Genomic DNA, 23,663 nt, shown 5'->3' with positions numbered 1-23,663 from the left:
AAACTTTATCACATCTTTTTTTGAATTACTTTTGCCAGTTATTAATATTATTCTCTATAATAATAATTCCCAGGTATATCTTTTTCCATTCTTTTATCTTTCATCATTCTGAATCTGATGGGGGCTTAGGCAATCTGAGGGAATCATATAGTTCACCTACTGACTTTAGGCATCCATTAATATATCCCCCTCTTTGCAGATGCATCTGAATTCAGATTGAAGAATAAAGACAGACTGAGGACTCCATATTTTATTATTTTTCTAGTGTTTTCTCTGAAGAAATTTCAATTTGATAATCTTAGAGCTTATTTAGAACTCATTAAGTAAATGCCACAGTAGAGAGAGAGAATTCTATAATAAAAGTATATTAAAGTCAAAATATTTTTTAAAAAACTAAACTGTCTTCTTGACAAATTTTCATATTTTGAAATCCAGAACTTCAGAAAGTGTGATGGTTTTCCATAATTGTGTGTCTTTGTGGGAAGTTTGGAAATTTTCTTGGACTCTTTCCCAAATTTATAAGTTTCAAATCAGAATAGAAAATATAATATATATCTGTAAAAATATAGTAATAAATTAGTACCATCACAGTTACTCTGCAAAAACATCTCTTGCTCATGTTTAGATATACAGTGTTTTCTTCTTCTTTTTTTTTTAATGGTGCATATTGATAATACTGAATGGTTGAGTTCATTATGTCATATTGGTGCATGTGTAAAACATATTTAATTAATTTTACTCCCCAATACTTCCCCTTACTCTCGTCTTCTCCATTCCCCCATTCCTCTTCTTTTATCTTATTTGTCTCTCTTTTCCTCCTCTATTATCATTCTCTTTTCTTCTCATTAGCTTCCACATATGGGAGAAAATGTATGATGCTTCTTCTGGGTATGAGTCACTTTACTTAACATGATGATCTCTACTTCCATCCATTTTCCTTCAAATGAATTAATTATTCTTCTTTATGACTTAATAAAACTTCATTTTCTACAGACACCTACTTGCTTTCAGACATCTTGGCTGATTCCATAATGTGTCTTTTGTGAATTGTGTTGTGATAAACATGATATGCATGTATCTCAATGGTATGCAGACTTCAATTCTTTTGCATAAATACCAAGGCATAGTATTGTAGAGTTATATGGTACTCCTGTTTGTAGATTTTTGAGGAACTGCCATACTAATCTCCATAAAGGCTGTATCATTTTTTATTTCCTCTAATAGTGTAGAAGAATTCCTTTTTTCCCATATGATTGCCAGCATTTATTGTTATTGGCATTCTTGTCGTGTGAGTGGAGTTAGAAGGAAACTCAGTGTTGAACATTTTTCATATAATTATTGGTCATCTATGCTTCTTTTGAGAACTGTCCATATATTTTGACCATTTATTGAATACATAATTATTTGGGGAGAGCTAACATTAAAGTTTTGACTTGTTTTATGGACACTGATCTTCTGTAAGAAAAGTTGTTGGTAAAGATTTTCTCTCATTCTATAGTTGTCTCTTTATTATACTAATTGTTTCCTTTGCTGTGTAGATGCTTTCTAATGTGATGTCATCCATTTGTTGGTTCTTGCTATTCTTTTCTGAGTTACTAAAGTTCTATTCAAGAAATTATTGCTTGTGCTTATATACTGATGTATTTTTCCCTATATTTGGTTTTAACAGTTGCAAAGTTTTGAGTCTTACAATTAGATTTGGGATCCATTTTGAATTGAATTTTGTACAGTTTGAGAGATAAGGATCTAGTTTCATTCTTCTACATATGGATTTCAGTCTTTCAGGAATTTTATGTTTCTTATATAATGTGTGTTTCTTTTTTGTATGTTTTTGAAATCTTTTTGTCAAAATCACAGAACTCTGTGTGGTTTTGTCTTTGAGTCTTTTATTCCATTCCATTGGTCTATGTGTCTCTTTTAATGACAGTAGGAGATAGTGATGTCTGCCCTGACCAATGAGCAGTGGTCAAGTACCTTCTTTCTTTAATAGCTATTCCCACCAAAGATTGTGTGGTCAGCCCCAACCAATGGACAAAATCCTAGGACTTTGTGTCAGTGACGAATCTCAACAAATCTCTGTCTGTTCCATGTGTCTGCTTTAGGTTTTGATGCCTGTGTGCCCTTCTGAGCATGCAAGTAAAAATCTTGCCTTGCCAATAAAGCTGATGAGTCTCCGAGTGTTTATTTGGTTCCTGGGTTACCCAGGGCCCCAATACTTCCAAAAAGAGCCTTAACCAATCAGTGAATTAATTCCCTGATAGGGATTAATTGAATTGTGACTACAGGCAGGTAGGGTGTGACTGGAGGAGGGGGATCAATGGGGATATAAAAATACCTGTGGGGTTTACATTTTGTTTATGAGTCTCTCTCTCTCTCTCTCTCTCTCTCTCTCTCTCTCTCTCTCTCTCTCTCTCTCTCTCATTCTCTGCTTCCTGGTGCCATGTACCCAGCTGCTTTCATCTGCTGCACATTTCCACCATTATGTCCTGCCTCATCTCAGGACCCAAGGAATGGAGTCAGCCATATATGGATTAAAACCTCTGAAACTATGAGCCCCCACATAAAATTTTCCTCCTCAAGTTGTTCTTATCAGGTCTTTTTGGTCAATGAAAAAGCTGACTAAAATGAAGATATTTCTTACTGGTCTTTCCAGACAGATTCCACCAGATGTTGGGAAGTGTAGTAGGTATCCAAGCCTCAGCTACTCTTCCTATCTCTGGGCACGGAGGTACTGACAGTAGTAGCTATTTCCACACTATTTTGGAGGACTGGTACATTCAGCATTCCCTCTGTTTAACTTAGCTTTCTGCTTCAAAAACTGCACAGAACTCAAGTCCTGGCACTTGTCCATACAGACCTCATCCTGCTCAACTCTAGCATGAACCTAGGTGGTCCCATAATTCCTTAGCATGCTCCAAGGAAAAGTACCTAAGGGATCACTATAGGTTCAGGGAAAATGGCCCCTTATTGTCTGTAGCCCAGTAGCCACCTGGCTGTGACTGCAGACTTATGTGCCTGCTTATAAAGACACCACATGTGCCCAGGGCTAGCCAAACAGACCTGTTCTATCCTTTTATGGTGAGGTCCACGTGGCTCAGAACATTCTGTTATGAATCCAGCTACTTGATAGTTCCCTATTTAGGGGAGATTAAACTGTGTTGGGCTGTTGTGGGTGTGTGCACACGACCCCACATAGTTTTCATGGGGCACTCAAGGTGGAGGCACACTGTGTGTGGCAGAAGCCCTGCTCCTGTACTCCTGGAAGTATTATGCGACTTGCCAGTTCTGCTCCACTCCTGCCTGTCGCTGATTGTGTGTATGTGTGTGTGTGTGTGTGCGGTGGGGGGGGGTATTGGCAGCAGCTTTCAACTCCCAGCAAACCTGCTGCAGTCAGATGGCCCTGTTCAAAGGTGTTCCCTATGGCAATATTTGCTGGTATGATTAGGTAGGATAAAGCTGTAGGGATTTAATTCTTTCCAGAGATAAAAACTTAGGTGTGGTCTTTACAAAATAGATTCCTGCCACAGCTCTCCACCAACAAATTGAGAAACAGATCATTTCTCACATACCAGGTGGTTTTACAGCTCTTGCCCCAGCATAACCACCTCTCATTTTCTCTTCCACTACTGCTTCCTAAGTAAGCTTGTTTGCTTTGCCCATCCCTCTCTCTCCTCTCTATGATGCCTCCCCCAGACCTGCCCTGCCAGATGCTTCAGGTGCATTAGGTTCAGGGCTAATATATTCTTTGCTGCTTTTTTCCCCCTCAGTTAACTCAGAAATTCTGAGTTTCTCCAACTCCCTGACAGTTAATAATTGTTTTCCAGTTCATTCTGTTTCTGACCTTGCCAATCAGTGTTTCAATTCCAAACCATGGAGGAGCTAAAATCTGTGGCCTACCTCCACTCCACCATCTTGATTCCTCCACAAAGGACTGTATTTTCACAGAAATTCTGCCCTTCCAATTTCCAATTATTTTCGTTTGTTCATTTGTTTTGGGTGAATAAATTTTGGTAGACTTCCTCAGTACTGAATATGTTTAACAGTGTGGTCTTCTGTATGTAAAACACAACTAAACCGTTGTTGATTTTTTTTTTTTCACTCTAAAAACTGTGCTAGGCTTTAGGAAATTGGACTTTGGTCCTATCATGTAAGAATTTCCAGTAATTATGTAAGAACAGTTCATATATTTTAAAAAGTTGAGTTTACGAATCTCTGTCTTAATATAATTTCGGTTAGGTTTTGAACTGCAGCCTTAGCACACTGAAAGCAAAAGTTAGATTTTTCTAATGACTAATTGGATGACCTTAGTTAAGCCTCATAAATCTGAATATTGATTCCTCGATTGACAAAGGATAGTTAAACTTATCTTTCAGGACTATTTTGATGATTAGAATGTAACTATATAAAGTGCTTCCTTGTGTCACATACAATAGGAAATCAATAAATGGTTGATTTTATTATCACTCCATTCTTTTTTAAGGGGAAATAAATTTCATATAGGTTCAATGTGTCAGCAATAGGGATAACTTTCAACACTCAGAGAATTGGTTTCCTAAGGTAGTTATGTGTTTCTTAACTTCAGATCTATTTAATCATAAATTTAATGTCACATTGACCAGACGGTGATAGAAGTGATTACATTGTTTATTAATAAATACTCAGCCCCAAATATGACCTTTACTGTCTAGCCTTGAGATTCTCTTTCTTGATTCCAGGCACCTTTTAATATTCCCCGAAAGCAGTCCCTTGAATCCATATCTGCTACTATATGCCCATACTTGCAAAACAGCAGCAATGATGTAAGATTCTGCCTTTATGTGGGATGGCTCCTGAAACTAGAACACGGGACTAAAAAACGTTCTCAAATAATAGGTAGCAGTTGTGTGTTGCACTTTTCCAAAGTGTTTTTAACATTTATCTTCTAATATCTTGCCTTTTAACATCCCTGAACAATTGTAATTTAAGTGCAATTTTCTAAAAGAAAATTGAAGTATAGAAGAATGAAGTCATTTACTCATGATCAGATTATAAATTATAGTAGGGTTGGGACAGAAATTCATAACTCCTTTCTCTGATGATTGCTTCTTGCTTAAATGAGAAACAATGGCTTAGAAGAGGCAAGAGGCACAAGTGAGCTTTCAGTCTAGGTCTCCTGAGTATGGCTTTATTTTTCTTGCTGCTGTATCACCACACTTCTGAGTACTCTTACATGAATTATTACATATTCTTAAATGGATGACAATGTTGTTATTCACAGAGGTGTTCAGCAGGCTAATTCATAGAGAAAAAATGTCCTGAAAATGCTTCAAAGCAATTTAAATATAAAATATTAAAAATTATTATTAATATTTTTATGCTGTAGACAGGTACCTGACTCATATAGTAACTCTTGGATTTATTTATGCCACTTGGGATTTGATGAGCTCCTGAAAACAAATAGTCATACTTTTCACTATTACAAGAAAAATTTGACCATTATTAGTTTTACTTTGACATTCTCATGATTCTTCCTTATTAAAATAGTGATTAGAAACACATTTGAATTTATTATATCCTCCACATTTCTTAATCTATTTTATTGTTAAATTTATAACTCTTTTTGCTATATATCATGTAATTTCTGCAGACCGACCTTTCAGATCACTGATTTTCTTTTTGATGAATCTCTTCTGATGTTTTAATCAATCCCTTTAGTGTGTAAAATCAGTGATTGTAGCTTTTCTATTCATTTCTTTTGAAAACCACCATGGTTTTTATTCTATATTTCAATCTCTAAATATTAATATGGAGTTTATATTTCACATAGGATAAATCCAGTTCTTATATCCTAAAGGAATTTGTGGAGTATGTCAGCTGACTTTCACTCATGGTGATCTCTTTTCTTGAATGTTGGGAATATTGGATTATGGGCTCCTGTTCACATTTCCTGACTCCATTGTGAGAATGCTGCAGGGTCTGAATTGAAAGGTCTTCCTTAAGATAAATTTATTTTAGTTCTTATCAGAATTCCTCAGATGCTACCAATGTGGGGAAACTATACTCCCTTCTCATTTTGAGATTTCCAGAGGCACTTATAGTCAGTGTAGTTCAGTAAACCTAATCTATGTCAGGACAAGTTATGGCTAAAAATTCTCAGGATAGTTTTCCTCCCTCAAGAGTTTAATATAAGATAGTATGATCAGATAAAATGCATGGTATTATCTCCACTCCTGTATATTTACTGAGGGATGCCCTATGGCATAATATATGGTCTATTTTTGAGAAGGATCCATGTGCTGTTGAGAAAAAAGTATAGCCACTTGATGTTGGATGATATATTCTATATATGTCAGTTAAGTCTAGGTTGTTGATTGTGATATTGAGTTCTAAAGTTTCTTTATTCAACTTTTGTTTGGAAGATCTGTCCAATGGTGAGAGAGGTGTGTTGAAGTCACCCATAATTATTGTATTGTGGTCTATTTGATTCTTGAACTTGAGGAGAATTTAAAAAACAAATACCAAATGTCTTCTTTGATATAATGAGAACAACCAAGAACAGAGCAGGGAGGAAGAGCAGGAAGAAAAGATCAACATTAAACAGATACACTAGGTGAGAGGGAAAGGGAGAGAAAAGGGAAATTGCATGGTAATGGAGGGAGACCCTCATTGTTATACAAAATCACACATAAGAGGTTGTGAGGGGAACGGGTAAATAAACAAGGAGAGAAATGAAATACAGTAGATGGGGTAGAGAGAGAAGATGGGAGGGGAGGGTTGGGGGGATAGTAGAGGATAGGAAAGGTAGCAGAATACAACAGTTACTAATAGGGCATTATGTAAAAATGTGGATGTGTAACCAACGTGATTCTGCAATCTGTATTTGGGGTAAAAATGGGAGTTCATAACCAAATTGAATCTATTGTATGAAACATGATATGTCAAGAGTTTTGTAATATTTTGAACAACCAATAAAAAAAAAAGAAAAAAATATAAGATAGTATGCTTTTTTCCCCCTATAGAGCTTCTCTGAGATAAAATTAGTATACAGAAACCTGCCTGGTACTCACTAATGAAGTCACTAAAAAAATCAACATAAGTAACATAATTCAATCACAAACATCTCCTTGTGCCTTGAACCCCCCCCCTTTTTTTTTTGCTTAGGCAAATACTCAGGAGTGAAATAAGTGGTATATATGGTAAGAGAATCTCTAACTTTTTAAGAAACTATCAAACATTTTTTTTTTCCAAATGGTTCATGTCAATCTTTATCTCTGTCAGAGTGTTTGAAAGTTCTAGTTGTTACATATTCATGTCAACATGTGATACAGCCAGTTGTTTATATATTTCTCTGTGGTTTTATTTTATTTTTCCCTAGTGATTAATGATGGTGATCATCTTCTCATGTGCTTATTTATCATCAACATATCTTCTTATTTGTACATTTTGCTAAATTAAGGAATCACAAACATTTTAGCATGAGCATAAGCTAATTCTCACAACATCTCTTTAGTGTTTTATATTAAAAAATTAGTGTTAGTATGGCACATATAGTCCTGTATTTTTAACCTTTTATGTTTCTATGTATAAAATGTATTTGTACACAATATCTATTTGGGTGTTTCATTTTAATCCAAAGCAACAATCTCTGCCTTTTCATTGGTGTCAGCATATTGGTCAAATTTAATCTAATTATAGATATATTTGAGCTTGACTCTTGATATTAGTTCTCTTTCAGTACTATTATTTTTCCCTTCCCAAATCTCCTATTTTTTGTTCTTTTCAGTTTGAATACTTTTAGAATATATTTATTGGGGGGGGCTTATTACTTATAACTCTCTGAATATTGATTTATTATTTCATTTAAGTCTTAGAGTACACATTCTTACTTTGAAGCTCTCTTCGTGTGATTGTGTCTTGTTTCTTGTACAGTAAAGGAAACTTATAAGAATGTTTTTCCATTTTTTCTTTGTGCTGTTGCCATACACTTCACTTCTATAATGTGGTATAAATCCCATAAAATGGTTTTATTGTTTTTGCCCCTACTAGCCTGTTGTCTTTTAAAGAGATTCCAATAATTATAACCATCTTTAAAGCAGGTATCCTGCAGTGGCCATTTCTAGTACTCTTCATTACTTTATGTAGATCTATTGGGTACTTTAACTACTGAAAGGAATAATGACATGTGGCTCTCATACAATACAAGTCTCATTATGGTTCTTCCTGTGCTCTCCTCAATCAAAAGTAGGATTTTTGTGGTATGCATAAAATGGTGATCCCCAAAGTGTGTTCCACAGAAGGGTAAACCCAAGAGAGACAGTATATTTGGTGAGGTTCAGAACTGTTCCTTGGGCATATGCGTTTTTGAAACATTGCACCCTATAGCATATGTTCAGGGTCCAGAGTATACATTTTTATGCACAGGTTCTGAAATGCCCTGCAGGAAATGGATTTATTTAAGTTTATTAACCCAAGTTTCCCATATTTATTTAATCACCCCACATTTATATTCATCTAATGTTTATTAATGTCCCTAGAATGATTTGGGGATGTACCCAAAATCATTCTAGGGACAGTAATAAACATTAGGTGAATAGAATCCTAATTCATATAAGAGGATGAGAGAAGGTGCTGGCAAGTGCAGAACTGGCACCACCCGGAAGCTCACATGCAGGTACGAGTCTGCTGGGGTGTGTTCACGGGCAGATAGGAAGTGAGCTGTGTCCAGTGTTCCCTGGATTGAGTTTGGCAACACAATCCTGCTCACTGGCTCAGACCAATTATATTACCCTTTTCTTACAGATAATACACTCGCAATGTCATTTTAAATTAACTTCGTGTTTGGCTATTGGTTGGGCTTAGCCTATCACATTTCCAGCAAGACTTGACCTTGCTAGTGATCCACATGCATGGCTATTAATTAGCATCACCTGAGACATCTGTGTAGGGCCACTGCTGAGACCCCACGGGGAGGCCTGAGCAGGCTCTAGGCAAGGTGTGCATACGTATGTCCTATCTATTAACAAAGGCCCAGGAAAATGTCAGCAGCCACTGAGAAGGGCCAGCAACTGAGTTCTTGGGCACATCCCAATTTGTCCTCCTCTCTGACTCCCTTTATTTTCTGCCAAGGTCTCAGGCCACGTTCATCTGCTCATAGAAAATTAATTTTACTAATTTTTTTTCCTAGTAAAATTTTATGAGCCATAGTAGTCAAATACTTTGGGAAGATCCCAGTACACAGTTCATGATGCATTTTTCTTCATTACTTTGGAAATGAGAGTGGCACAGCCATAGAGTTTGTTGAATATAATTTGTTTGGAAGAATCCTGTGCAATTTATACCTAATGATTCCTCTTTATTTATTTCCTTGTTCATTATAATGTGACAGAACAACTCAGATTAACTTTGGATTTATTAAGCGGTGATTTCTTAGATACTGTTTTGTTTTGGACAAAGCCTTAATTATTCCCATTATTTGTACATTTTGCTATAATTAAGGAATCCCAAACATTTCAGCATGAGCATACGCTAATTCTCACAACAACTCTTTAGTGTTTCATATTTCATTACTATTTGTCTTTAACTTTTACCTGTTTCTAACCATATCAACACTTCTATCTCTAGGATCAAATTGATTGAAAATATAATAATATAGTTAGAGAATGGGTTTGATATCTCAGACATGTTCAAGGCTATGTCTGAGGCATAAAATCACTCTATAGTGTCATGTATTATTAACTTTTTAAGGCAAAATAGCATGGTGACATAGGGCAGAAAATCTTGTCTCCATGGAAAAGATAAGACTATTGAAGGACAGAGAGATGAAATTGATTCGAGATCATTCAGAGCCAAAATAAGACCCTAGTACTCCTTAGGTGAAGATCAGAACTCTCTCTGAAATCATTGACATGAATTGGTGCCTCCAACCAGACTTTAAAAAAAAGGATTCTCTAACCCATTGGCAGCAGAAAACTCTGTTTAAGGATTTCTTTTGTGTGGGAAGGCCACTGCTTCTCATTGTTATAATAGAAGTTATACAGCATGGGGAATCTAGGCCAGAAAGCAAACAATATAGAATTGAGTAGTTAGGAGAGGAGGTTTGTTGACAAAGTTGATTATATCAAGTATAAAATCACTCTGTGATACAAAAATAAAAATAAGCTCCATTTTAATTTCACTTATTAAAATAAAACATATGCCCACCCAGAATCTCAATTAGTGTAATGAGTAACATGTCTCCTCACATGAAAGTTTCATACTCAGAGACATCAATAGTACAGGAGAAGACTTTCAAACTTGTTTCTTAAGCATAGGTATTAGAGCTGAAAGGCAATGCTTAAAAGCTATTTTGTTCTTTTCCATTGGAAATGTCTAAGTGTCATAGGTTTGGTTCTCAGAAGAGATTGAGATAGATTATTTTGCTTGTCAGAGTTGTCCTCTAATTAAAATATATGCCTGGGACTTCAGATGCCTCCTTGTTCAGTTGTATGTGTGGGCCATCCTGGGGACACGATTACCTCAGCTGGGTAGCCCTCTGCATCTGAAGCAGATCTTGAAGTGACTAATATCTGAAACTGCTGGTTACATCTGCTGAAACTGGGTAGCCCATATATCCCCCAGGTAGGCCTAGGAGGCACATTTATAGACCTATCTCATTCCATATCTTATATATCTCTCTATATATATCCAGGGAACATTTTCTCCAGTAGAACAATGAAGTTATCATCCCAATAGAAAGTGTATAATAGGTCTCTTGTCTACAATTAATAGTCACTGTCTTCTTTCAACACAATCAATCCTGGAGTCTCCTCACCCTCAGCTATCACCTCTGCTGGCCTAGATAGTTACCTCATAGTTTGATTCACATATGGGGGATCTGAACCCCACCCTAAATAGACAGGGATCACTAAGCCTCTGTTCCAGGCCAGTGATATCATAAGTGTCTGTGTAAAGTAACAATTAAGCAAAGTGGTAACAAGAGTTGCTCAAGTTGATTCCAGTAATTGAGAATATTGCTTACCAGAATGATTACTTACTATTATCTACCAGGATATGTCTGGTGTCTGCAAGGTCCATACTTGTGAAATAAATGATGCTATAATAGGTACTTCAATGGTGAAAGAATGAAATTTTCCCCCTTAAGATAAGGAGAAAAACTGCTTTTACCATTACTATTCAATGTTGTACTGGATTTCTTACCAGTACAATTAGACAACAGAAAGAAATAAAACTTACCTATATTGGAAATTTAAAAAGTAAAATTATCTCTATTTGAAGATGACATGGGAATTAATTAGTTCTACTTATAATAAAAGAGTAAAATTCTTCTAACTAAATTTAACAAAGCAAGTCAAAGACAACCCCTGAAAACTATAAAATATTGTTGGAAAAAATTTAAAAATACATAAACAAGTGGAAAGACAACCCATGATCATGAATGAGAGAATTAAATATTAGTAAAATGTCAATACTATCTGAAGAAATATACAAATTTTTTGAGACCTATATCAAAATACCAGTGGTATTTTTTTTTGCAGAAATAGCAAAGATGATCCTCAAGTTCATATGGAATTGAAAAGAATCCTAATTAGCCAAAGTAGTCTTGAAACATAACAAAGCTGGAAGACTGACAGTTCCTAATTTCCAAAGTTAATACAAAGATAATCTCATTAAGATAATGTTCAACCAGCATTAAGAATAGACATATAACTTAGTGGAATGGAATTAGGATCTCAGAATTAAACTCATAAATTTAAGGTCAGTTGATTTTTTTACATAGATGACAACACTATTGAAGAAATATGAATAACTTCAGCAACTAGGTTTGGAACTCCTGGATTTTTGTTTGAATGAAATTGAGTCCTTATCTTATAACATATATAAAAGTAAACTCCAAATGGACTAATGAAACCAATATAACATAATGAAATCAACTTCTTAGGAGAAAACATAAAGTAAATAAATCTTCATGATCTTGGATTTGGCATTGGATTCTTATATATGATACCAAATGTATGAACAACAAAATACAAAATAAGGTGGACCTCATCAAAATTAAATTTTTTGTACATCAAAAGATATTATCAAAAAATAAAAATACAACCCATACGATGGAAATTTATTATATATTTATTTTTCTTTAAGTTATTTAATAACCCTTTTGAAATTCTTGCCAGCAAATTTCATCATCTCTATCTTTCCTGGATCTATTTTGAAGAATAAAATTCTTCTAACTAAATTTAACAAATTATTATATATTCCTATTTCCATTTACCAGCTTTTCTGAGTTATGGTCACATTTTCCCATCTTTTGTTTATTTAAAGTTTTTTGATTGAATGCTGCATATTAAGACTATTAAGCATTTGGATTTTGTTGTACTCCTTTGTACATTATTAAATTTCATTTTGGCTAGCAGTTAAGTTACTTATATATTAGCCAGATTCTTTCACATCTCATTTTTAAGTTTTTTAAGGTAAAACTTCACTCTAAGCTTTAACTCTACTAATAAGATGTGAACTTCTGGGGTCTGTATTCCATGCCTTAGGTTTTCACTGGTATCTCTCTACTCTGACTAGTAAGAAATCACATTTCTCCCAGCTCTTTGTGATCTCTGGTAATTGATCACTATCTACCCTCAGATTTGTCAAGTTTTACTTTAGTATGTGCAGTTTGCTATTTAGTCAAGTATTCCCTAGAAAGATTATTGGAATTTTTACCTGATGGACTTATTTCCTAGTATTCCACCTTCCAACTAGCAGCTCCCTGAATGTGGACAATGTTTTTTTTTTTAACACAATGTGACAACCAATATCTTCTTAAGTTATATATCTATGCTCCACTGTCTAGAAAGGGCCTCTTGGTAGAAAGCTGTAAAAATCACAGGGATCACCTCATTAGTTTCCCTTGTCTAAGGGATCACAGCCCCATATGGCCATTGTTATAATATTTTTAAAAATACAGTTGTTTTATACATTTTATCAAATTATCTGGAGAAGAAATATGATACTTTATTAAAGCTGCAGATGTTAAGTGTTCACTAAGGAAATATTACTATGAAATTCCTGTCATTTTCTGATTTGTTCTGCCTTTCATAATGGAAATAGCTTAAAGATTTTTAGTCATCACTTAATTTTAATGCCTAGAGTGTTAGTTACATTTACACTGCTGTGACTAAAATACCCAACAAGCACAACATAGAGGAAAAAAAAGTCTATTTTGACTCACGATTCAGAGGTTTAGCCAACTCCATTGCTCTGGGTCCAAGGTAAGGCAGAACATCATGGTGGAAGGGCATGGTAGAGGAGAACTGCTCCATGAAAGAGGGGACAGGGCCACAGGGAAAAACCACCCTTCCAGGGCACACCCCCAGTGACCCACCTGCTCCAGCCATGCCCCATCTGCCTACAGTTACCACCCAATCGGTTCATTTAAACTAGGATGGACTGATTAGGTTAAAGCTTTCATAATCTAATGATTTCATCTCTGGATATTCATGAATTAATACAGGAGCTTTTGGGAGACCCTTCCTGTCTAAACCTTAACACCTGACATAGGATTTGATGCACACTGCTTTCACAATGAATATTTGTTGAGTCATTAGATAAAATGTTTAATCTGCCATAGATGTGCAGTATTATATTCTCTTTAATGACATTGTTGTGTTCTTGTCTTCTTGAACCTAAGCTTAGTAGCACATGAGTTTAATCTGGAGTGTGAAAAAGAAGTTTTGCTTTTATAAGAAGTCTATGTTTTAGTGCTTATTCATCCACAGATTTGCAGCAACTTGGGCTCATGATTTATTTAAGTTTTTTTTTTTAAAGACTGTGAAAAGAGAAAAATCTCTACACTACTTATTACAGAAAGTTGCCTAAAGGACCAAAAGAGCTGTTGGACACAATTCATCTTTGAAAATTAAAATACAGAAAAATTATAATCTTACTAGAACATGAATATTATGCCTTTATTTTTTAATCCTCCACCCCTGTTATGCAGAATTTTGATGAATGTCCTATTAATATGAAATGTTTGATAGAAGTTGAATTAATTTGAATATATGCACAGTCCTCAATGAAATTGAAGTGGTCTTTACTATGCTTCATGTTATTAGGGGTACTATGCTGAAACAAATACTTATGTAAATTTCTTATCAGGTACCTACTCATATTGGGTTCTTAAAATGACCTGAACAACACAATATACAAAAAGAATTTGGAAAGGGTTATTATTTTTGTTTTATTGATAAAATAAGAATTGTTTATAAAAAATTCATAATTGAAAATATTATCCCTATCATTAAGTGAAGTGTGAATCAAACAATGAAAATTAACATTGTGAATGTTGATAATAGTTTGCAATTAAACTTTTCCAGCCAAGTCAGAGGAACAGAGTGTATCAAAGGGGAGGAACAATTAGATCGAACGTGGGAGGTGTGTGCTGGAGAGACAAAGCAGAAAAGGGAAAGGCTGTCAAGGTGAACTGCTCAGAAAACCCTGATGAAGTATAATTGTTTCTTATTTTACCCAAAAGGGTATTTCCAGATTGCTGACTTGACACCTTTCTCTTTTTTTGTTGTTGGAACATTTCAATGACTATTACTTTTCCAACTATGCACAGTTTCCTGGGAACTTCGTACCCTATTGGCTTTTATCAACCTTCCAGCTGGTACTGTAGGGGCATTTATCAAATGCCTGCTGTTGTAGAAATTACTTAAGAAGCATCAGTCAACCTTAGGAGGAATTTTAGAGAAGAAGTAGTCCTACCTGCTCGTTTTCAGTTAAGGAAATAGACACCTAGTAAAGGATACCAGTGCTCTCAATGTCTTAGATGCAGTTAATTAGTGAAAGAAGAAAGCTCTAGTTTCCCATTATTCTATGCTACCTTTATATGCTATAAGATGAGGGACAGTCAGCTATGAAATGAGAAGACATTACTTTCTTTGCTTTCTCTTTTTTCTTTTGTGTCTTCCCTCTGTTCTTTCTTTCTCTTCAATAATATTTATTTAATGTCCATCTTACTCTTGGTTTGCAAAGAGCTTATGAGAATATCTGCATTTCTCTGTATTAAATTCATACTTTTTGTGATATTTTTATAAGTATCAGTGTTTTCAGGATAGGAAAGGTAGAAACTGTTATCTTGCATAGTAGCTTTTCTTTCCTTTTGGCACAGAACAAGCCTGTGAATCTAAACTCATAAGGGATGTCTAAAGGATCAGTTTACTTGGAAACTGGAGTGTTCTCCTCTATTTTCAGATTCATTTCACTTTGATATCAAATAAAACCCATTTGCTGTAGAAAATTAAAGTAGCTGCGATTTTTTTCTCAGTATAGAGAAATCTTTTATTTGCCTCTAACCCTTTCCATTTTTCATGACAGTCATTGCATTTTCTTCTCTAAAACACAAACAAGTCAATGTAAGCATGGCTGGCAGGCTAAAATGATTATAGGATAATTTGTGTTTGCCAGACCAAACAAAATCAATCACTATTGTTTAGGAACCCACAACATTAAATGGATATGAGAGAAAATTTCTGGACTTTCATGAAATAGGTTTTTCAAACACTGATAAGGGAGCAGATCATCAAATACCCTGTAGTATAGTTTGTAATTTTCAAATTTGTACCCCCAAAATGTGAACTGTATGTGCGGTGGCTCTACTCCACTGCCTAATGCAAACTACAAAGCAGGTTGGCAGGGTTGAAATGATTGTTCCAGTTACAGGTTTCCAATAGGCAAGAATATTTAATGAATGTTTATGTAAAGCTTGAAATAATCATTCTACAAAATTAGCTTGCAGACCTATAAGGATGGATGGAGGATGACTTAACAATGGAATGGAAATCAGAATAGAATTGATGGAAACGAGTAGGCATGTCGTCTCAAGTCATTTGTTTCTGAGTGTGCTCTAAAGATATTTTTTCAGGGTGAAGTTTTGTGTTTGCTCTGGCTTGTTTTGGTTTGATTGCTTGTCTGTCTATTCTGGTTGTGTGCTCTGTCAGGGACCCCATGTCACCCTAATTCTTTTCTATGAAAGTTCTAGCCCTGCTCTTTCCCTTAGGATGGGTATTGAGCTGCCAAGAATTATTGCAGGAAGCTTGGTGATAGTTTTGAGCTGATAAGCATTCTTTTATTTGGACTTTTGAGGATCAGAAGTGATTCTTCATCATGCAAAATAAACGGAGTTGGTTTTGACCATTTTTTGGTAAAGCAGATGGATCATCGTAACCTAGCAGAACACAGCTCAAACCATTTCCTCTCTTCTCAATTACTTTCAATCTTTGGAGGAAAAAATGTGGTTCTGTATATCTATAGCTAGGGAGATCTTGAAAGAAAACAATCAAATGACCAAACATCCCTTAGGTCTGTTTTCTAAGGTAGGGATTTTTGTTTAAATTAGTTATTAAGTAGCAATATGAGGTGGAAAACCTAAAAGTAGGGAAGGGAGCCAGGACAGATTCATCCTGTTCCCAGGAGAAGCTGTGAATAGTAATTGCATCACAGATTGTCCCATCTTGAGACCAGAGCTCTGGCCATTATATGCTGACATCTGATATTGGCTACAGATGACCACATGTTAGTCTGGAGCCTCCCAGGCATTACCTGGATGAGGTGGAAGATCTCAGTGGTTAAGAGTGATTCTCTAGGGAAGGGTGCAACTGAGATTATTTAGCAGCTGACACTCGTCATATTTTGGGCATATGTTCACCATCCCAGGGAAGAGTTTTTAGGCAGGACCCCAACAGTGTGTCCAAAGGAGAAAACAACATGTTAATACACGTAACACTTCATCATTCCTATTTTTTTAAACTATGATACTTTATACCATGGTATTGTCTTATATTTTATTGATTCATCTCTTAATTGATAACCATTAAATGGTTTTCGATCTTTTTGAGTTATCATCCTAAATACTGTTATGACTATATTTGCCATATTACCCATTTTGACATAATCCTACATGCTGAACTAATGGATCAAAAGTCATGTGAATTCCTTTTGTTTGGGTTTTCCAGATTGCCTTTTTTGGAAATTTTGCCAATTTTTATTTGCACCATCAGTGTAGAGGTTTTTGTCACCATATGCACACCACAGGATATCATCAAACTTTGTATATTTGCCAACCAGATGAAAAATATCCAGGCTATTTATCAATGGCCATTCTCTCTGCCTGCTCTGTCTGTAACCCTCTCTTTCACTCCTAAAATTGCCCATTTAATTTTTTATCATTTCAACCTCAGGCAGACATCCTTTAAAGAGAATTCTCTGACCTTCTGTCTTAACCAGATGCCCCCATTAATGCTCACAGATCACCATGTATTTTTATTATGTTTTATAAATGTTTGTATTTACTTTTTTTGTCTTATTTACAAATACCTGGCCCCTTTTCCTCACTGAACAGTGAGTTCTATTAAGGTAGAAACTAGTTTGTCTTGTTTAATTCTATCTCTAGCTCATCCATATGGAGCCTGATAAATAATTGTAGAATGAGTGATAAAATAAGCAAGTAAGTTATATTACTATGAGTCAAACTGAGAAGTACCAGATCACAGGGCTCATGTTCTTTCTGCTATGGAATTCTGCCAAGATGAGATTTTTTAAACCTGAGAAATTGACATTCTAGTCAATGAAGCCATAGAAACAAACTGCCTAAGATTTTAGATTATACTTCAATCCTTCCTTCAATTTTTGTGAAATGAAAATATTGGCCAAATTTTTTTCATCCTTTGGTAAAACTCACTGATTCTCTTTTATTGACAAAATCATCCATCTTTTGATGATTTTTTAAAAATAATGGCTCTACTTTATAAGACACGATGGGAATTACGATCCCTGGTTAATTGTAGAGATTTCAAGCACTACATTGATTAAGGGGACAATCTTCTAAGGGGAGAGTTCATGTTTATCATACTGAGCTAGAACAGTCTACCACTTTGACCATTTTATTATCTGAGGAGCGTAATGACTAATTGTTGACTGAAAGTATTTTCATTTCCTTGATTACTTAATTAAAGATTAAGCAATGCAAGAGAATATGTATGCAGTGTATATGTCTGCCTTCTGATGTCTGCCTATTTTTCAGGGAGATGCAGAAAAAGCCTGGTGGCCTCAACTTTATGAAAAGTTAAGAATTTGCCTGGTCAGAAGGTCTCAGAAATAAAGTTCCCTGCATTTTTTATTCCTTTTTAGGTTTGAGAATTGTGTAGAAATAAGTCCGTGTTACAACTATCATCCAAATTTAATGGCATAACTTTTGACCTGCATGGCAGTTAGATGAGTTTGTTACTTCTAAAATGGTTTCTTTCTACATCATTGGGCAACTTGATCCTGTAGGGAGGTGGGCCTGGCTAGGTCTATCATAGTCTCTTTTACAGAGAGAGTCCATATGGGAAGAAAAACAACACAGGCACTGTCTCTTATTACCTATGATTGTAACAGACCCTGATAATGTGAAAAAATCTTCCATTTAAACCTAGTACACTTTTAATTGCAGCACACTATTTCATTCCACATTAAACAGCTAATAATCCAGAATAATTTTATGCTGTATAAATTGCCAAGTGAATATATTCTGGCATACATACTGCTTTGGCAGTAATGGTGGTATAACTTGACTCATTCATCTTTTTGCACTCTAACCATCATGGTATGTAGACGTACTTAAGAATTTAATTCAACTCACTCCCCACAGTTCATGAACTTGATGTTGATCTGCCTCATCATGCAATTCTTCAAAATTTTTATAGACAAACCCTCACTGAATTATTGGACTATATGGATTATAAACCACTTGTGTTTATCAGATTCCTTGAGACTAGTTCATAGAGCCTTGAAACTATACCCTTAAGGTCCAAGGTCACTTCTAAGTGATACCACCTGTGTTTAAACAGCTTTTCTTCCTGCATTTCTTGTTTTCTTTATCTTACCATAGCTGCCTGTTACCACCTCTCATGGCATTGCTTACTTTGTATTAAGTGATAAAGAACTCCCATGTTCAATGTCATTCTCTGGCTGGACAATGTTAATGTATCTTTGTACTGTTGCATCTGCTTTGTTTCTTTCGTAGCAGTATTTATCATATTAATCTTATTATTTGCATATTTTCTTGTTCTGTCTCACTCTATCTCTCTCACTGAGATGACATTGGTGCCCATGTTTGTTACCTTCATTGATCTATCCCTAGCACTTATCATAGGCCTGGTATAGACAAGTACTAAATCAAAATTTGTTAAATAAGTGTAGACTCAAATTTTGTTAATTCTAGCTTCCATCTGTTTGTTTTTTCACCTTATGGTAGTTTGGCCTTTCTAAACTCTTCCCCCAATCAGTCAAAATTTCTTTTGGTAGACATGGTGTAAATGAGCTGCTTGTATCTGATGCATCTGAGGTCTGAACAGTCTTGGGAAATAATCAGTAATCTGCTAAACTGATTTTTACTTGTATCTTTTAGGACTCTTTTAGTTGCTTTGATGATTCTTACAAAAGTGAAGTAAAATATTTAAAGACTACGTGGGCATGTATAGCTAGAATGTCACAGGGGAAGGGTATGGCAGAGGAAAGCAGCACAGGACATGGTACAAGGAGTTAGTTGCTCATGTTCCACTCACCAGGAATAAAATACATACTCAAAGTCATGCTCCCAATGACCTACCTCCTCCAGCCATGCCCTACTTGCCTAGAGTTACCACCTAGTTAATCCCTATCAGAGGATTAATGCACTGATTAGGAGATTAGGTTAAATCTCTCTTAACCCCATTATTTCACCTCTAAATTTTTTTTTGCATTGTCTCAAAAAGGGGGACATCACATATCTAAAACATAATATTATGGTTATAATTATACTGAAAGATAAAATAAAATGTTCTTTTTGGCTTCTTAACCAGAGTTTTTAATGCACTATCACAAGGACAAACAGAGTAATAGATAAATTTATACCAAACCAAGATAAGGGATAGTTTTGAACAGAGGAGGCCTAGCAGCATCTTTACATTGTGCTGTGTAAGCAACCATTGCCTTTGTTTATGCATAAGTTCTGGTCAGCAGCTCTTAATAAGTTAACATTCTAAATCATCCAGCATACACAAAATGACTTGCATGCAGATGGTGCTAAATAAGCTTGTTAAATGCATGAACAAGTGCTATATCACACAGTTCTGTACCTCTTGCTGTGGTATGTAGACACATACTTCCAGAAATAGGACCACAAGAGGCTCATTTGAACATGCTCCAAAGTCTTGCTTCCTTTCACCAGAATGAGGGTGATGAATACATATTCTCATATGCAGGTGTGTGGAGTGTGACACTTGAGCTCACTTTGTCTTAAAATAGATTGGAGTACAGACCTGGGGTTGTGGCTCATGAGTAGAGGGATTGCCTTGTACATATGAGGCACTGGATTTGATCCTCAGCACCACATAAACAACAACAACAAAAAATAGAGTACAGTTGGCTTTGCACCTCTGAAGCTATCAGTTCATAAATTACTTTTTCTAAAAAGATTTAGTAATTTGAGGGATAAGTAAAAGAAAGGAAGAAGAAAGAAAAAGAAAAGCTTTGTGTTTCATGTTTTTAATTCTGTAGGTTTTTTTCAAGAATTATATTCAGGGGTTCAGGGGATTAGCAATGATGGTGGAATGTGATGGACATCATTATCCAAAGTACATGTATGAGGACACGAATTGGGTGTCAAACTACTTTATATACAACAGAGATATAAAAAATTGTGGTATATATGTGTTATAAGAATTGTAATGAAAAAAAAGTACATGAATAAAGGCATGAATTGACGTGAACAGAGTTTATATATAAATATATGAAAAATTGTGCTCTGTATATGTAATAAGAATTGTAATGCATTCTGCTGTCATGTATTTAAAAAATAAAATCAATTTTTTTAAAAAAGAATTATATGAAGAGATTGTTGAGCCTAAAATTTGTCATTTTTGACATGCTAACCAATTAGAAATTTTGTAAAACCTTATTAGGTTGCTGTAACTAGTGAAAATGGGTATGTCTGGATATGTTTTTAGTGTGATTTCTGAAAAGAATGAAAAGGTTCTTTGTCTTTTCTTAGAATTTCCATTGTTCCAGCTGAAGTTATTTAAATTATTTAAAAGAAGATGGTTAAATAATTTTCAAGGTGTTGTGCAATAAGAGAGATGGTACATGACCTTGAAACTTCTCCTTTAGATTGAAGGTAGAGAATGGGAGCTTGTATTCAGCCTCCCAGAACTCTAAAGTATTGCCCTAGGCAAAAATGGGTTGTCACTTCTCAAAATCTGGCAGACATCTGCAGAACAGGAAGAGATCAAACAGTCCAGAATTGATCTCTTCAGAAAGAAATAATAGAAGTGGAGCTTTCACCTAACATCTCAACATTTCAATGCACTCCTTTTGGGAAAGTGGGCTGGGAAGATTAACAGAGGCTTGCATGGTTCTATGACATTTGGAGAATGTACATAACCCTGAGACTTCTCTCATGAGAAAGGGGAGGAATGGAGCATGCCCCAATCCACAGAAAACATTTGGGAATCTGTAGCTTGAAATTTAGCTTGGCACTCAGCAGAGGTCTTTTCCTGCTGAAATCACTGGATAAACACTGAAAGAGGTGGCTGATTCTTCAAATATGCAGATACTAATGCAAATCTGTGAGGAACAGGGAGAAGCAGTGAACTCTGATGCTACAAAATAAATCTTCAATAACTGTCTTAAAAGATAGATTTTTGAATTGTCTGACAAAGAATTCAAAGTATGTATATTAAGGAAATTCAATGAGTTATAAGAAAGCACAACTACACAATTAAATGAAATCAGGAAAACAGGCATAAAATCCCAATGTAAATTATGATATATGGTAGAAACCAGTAAATAACAAAAAGAAATTCTGACATTGAAGACTACAATAGCTGAAATATAAAGCTCAATGAAGACTGTCAACAGAAGACTTAACCAAACATAAAAAAATCAATATACTTAAAGATAGGTCATTTGTAATTGTCTAATCAAGAGAAGCAGAAGCAAAAAGAATGGAACTATGAATGAAGAAATTTTATACAATTTATGTGACACAGTCAAGTGAACCCATATGGTATCATGAGAATTACAGAATAAGAGAAAGAAAGGTTGAAAAAGCTTATTTTAAAAAAAAAGGACTGAAAACTCCCTGCATCTAGAGAGAGAAATGGATATACACATTTTAAAAATTCTATTTATTTATTTTTTATTTTAATTTGTTGTATATGACAGCAGATTGCATTACAATTCATACACATATAGAGCACAATTTTTCATATCTCTAGTTGTACACAAAGTAGAGTCACACCATTCTTGTCTTCATACATGAACTTAGGGTAATGATGTCCATCTCATTCCACAATCTTTCCTACCCCCATACCCACTTCTTTCCCTTCCCTCCTCTTTGCCCTAGCTAGAGTTCATCTAATCCTTCCATGCCCTCTGCCCCTCACCACATTATGAATCAGCAATCTTAAATCAGAGAAAACATTTGGCATTTGGCTTTTTGGGTTTAGCTAACTTCACTTAGACTTATATTTTTCAACTTCATCCATTTACCTGTAAATGCCATGATTTTATTCTCTTTTAATGCTAAATAATATTCTATTGTATATATGTATATCATTGATTGTTTCTTTTGATGATAAGAAGCTTTTTAGTTTGAATCCATCCCGTTTATTTATTCTTGATATTAATTCTTATGCTATAGGAGTGTTATTGAGGAAGTTGGGGCCTAATCCAACATGATGGAGATTTGGGCCTACTTTTTCTTCTAGACACAGTGTCTCTGGTTTAATTCCTAGGTCCTTAACTCACTTTGAGTTGAGTTTTGTGCATGGTAAGAGAGAAGGGTTTAATTTCATTTTATTGCATACAAATTTCCAGTGTTCCCAGCAACATTTGTTGAAGAGGCTATCTTCTCCGCAATGTATGTTTTTGGTGACTTTATCTAATATAAAATAACTGTAATTATGTGGGTTAGTCTCTGTGTCCTCTATTCTGTACCATTTATCTACAAGTCTATTTTGGTGCAAATACCATGCTGTTTTTGTTACTATTGCTCTGTAATACAGTTTAAGGTCTGGTGTAGTGATGCCACCTGCTAAGGATTGCTAAGGATTGCTTTTAGCTACTTCTGGGTCTTATTTTTCCAGATGAATTTTATGAATGCTTTTTCTATTTCTATAAGGAATGGTATTGGGATTTTGACTGATATTGCATTAAGTCTGTATAGTGCTTTTGGTAGTATGGCCATTTTGACAATATTAATTCTATCTATCTAAGAACAAGGTAGATCTATCCATCTTCTAGGATCTTCCTTAATTTCTTTCTTTAGTGTTCTGTAGTTTTTGTTGTAGAGGTTTTTCACCTCTTTTATTAAGTTGATTTCCAAATTTTTTGTTTGCTTTTTGGGGGGCTATTGTAAAAGGGTAGTTTTTCTTATTTCCCTTTCAGAGGATTTGTCACTGATATACAGAAATGCCTTTGATTTATGGGTGTTGATTTTATATCCTGCTACTTTGCTGATTTAATTTATTAGTTCTAGAAGTTTTCTGGTGGAATTTTTTGGGTCTTCTAGGTATAAAATCATATCATTGGCAAATAGTGCTATTTTGAGTTCTTTTTTTCCTATTTGTATCACTTTAATTTCTTTCTTTCTTGCTCTGGCCAAAAACTAT

This window comes from Ictidomys tridecemlineatus, chromosome 7, assembly GCF_052094955.1.
Source record: "Ictidomys tridecemlineatus isolate mIctTri1 chromosome 7, mIctTri1.hap1, whole genome shotgun sequence".
Taxonomy (NCBI): Eukaryota; Metazoa; Chordata; class Mammalia; order Rodentia; family Sciuridae; genus Ictidomys; species Ictidomys tridecemlineatus.
The sequence above is the reverse complement of the archived record's forward strand: the minus strand, read 5'-3'. Positions refer to the sequence as shown.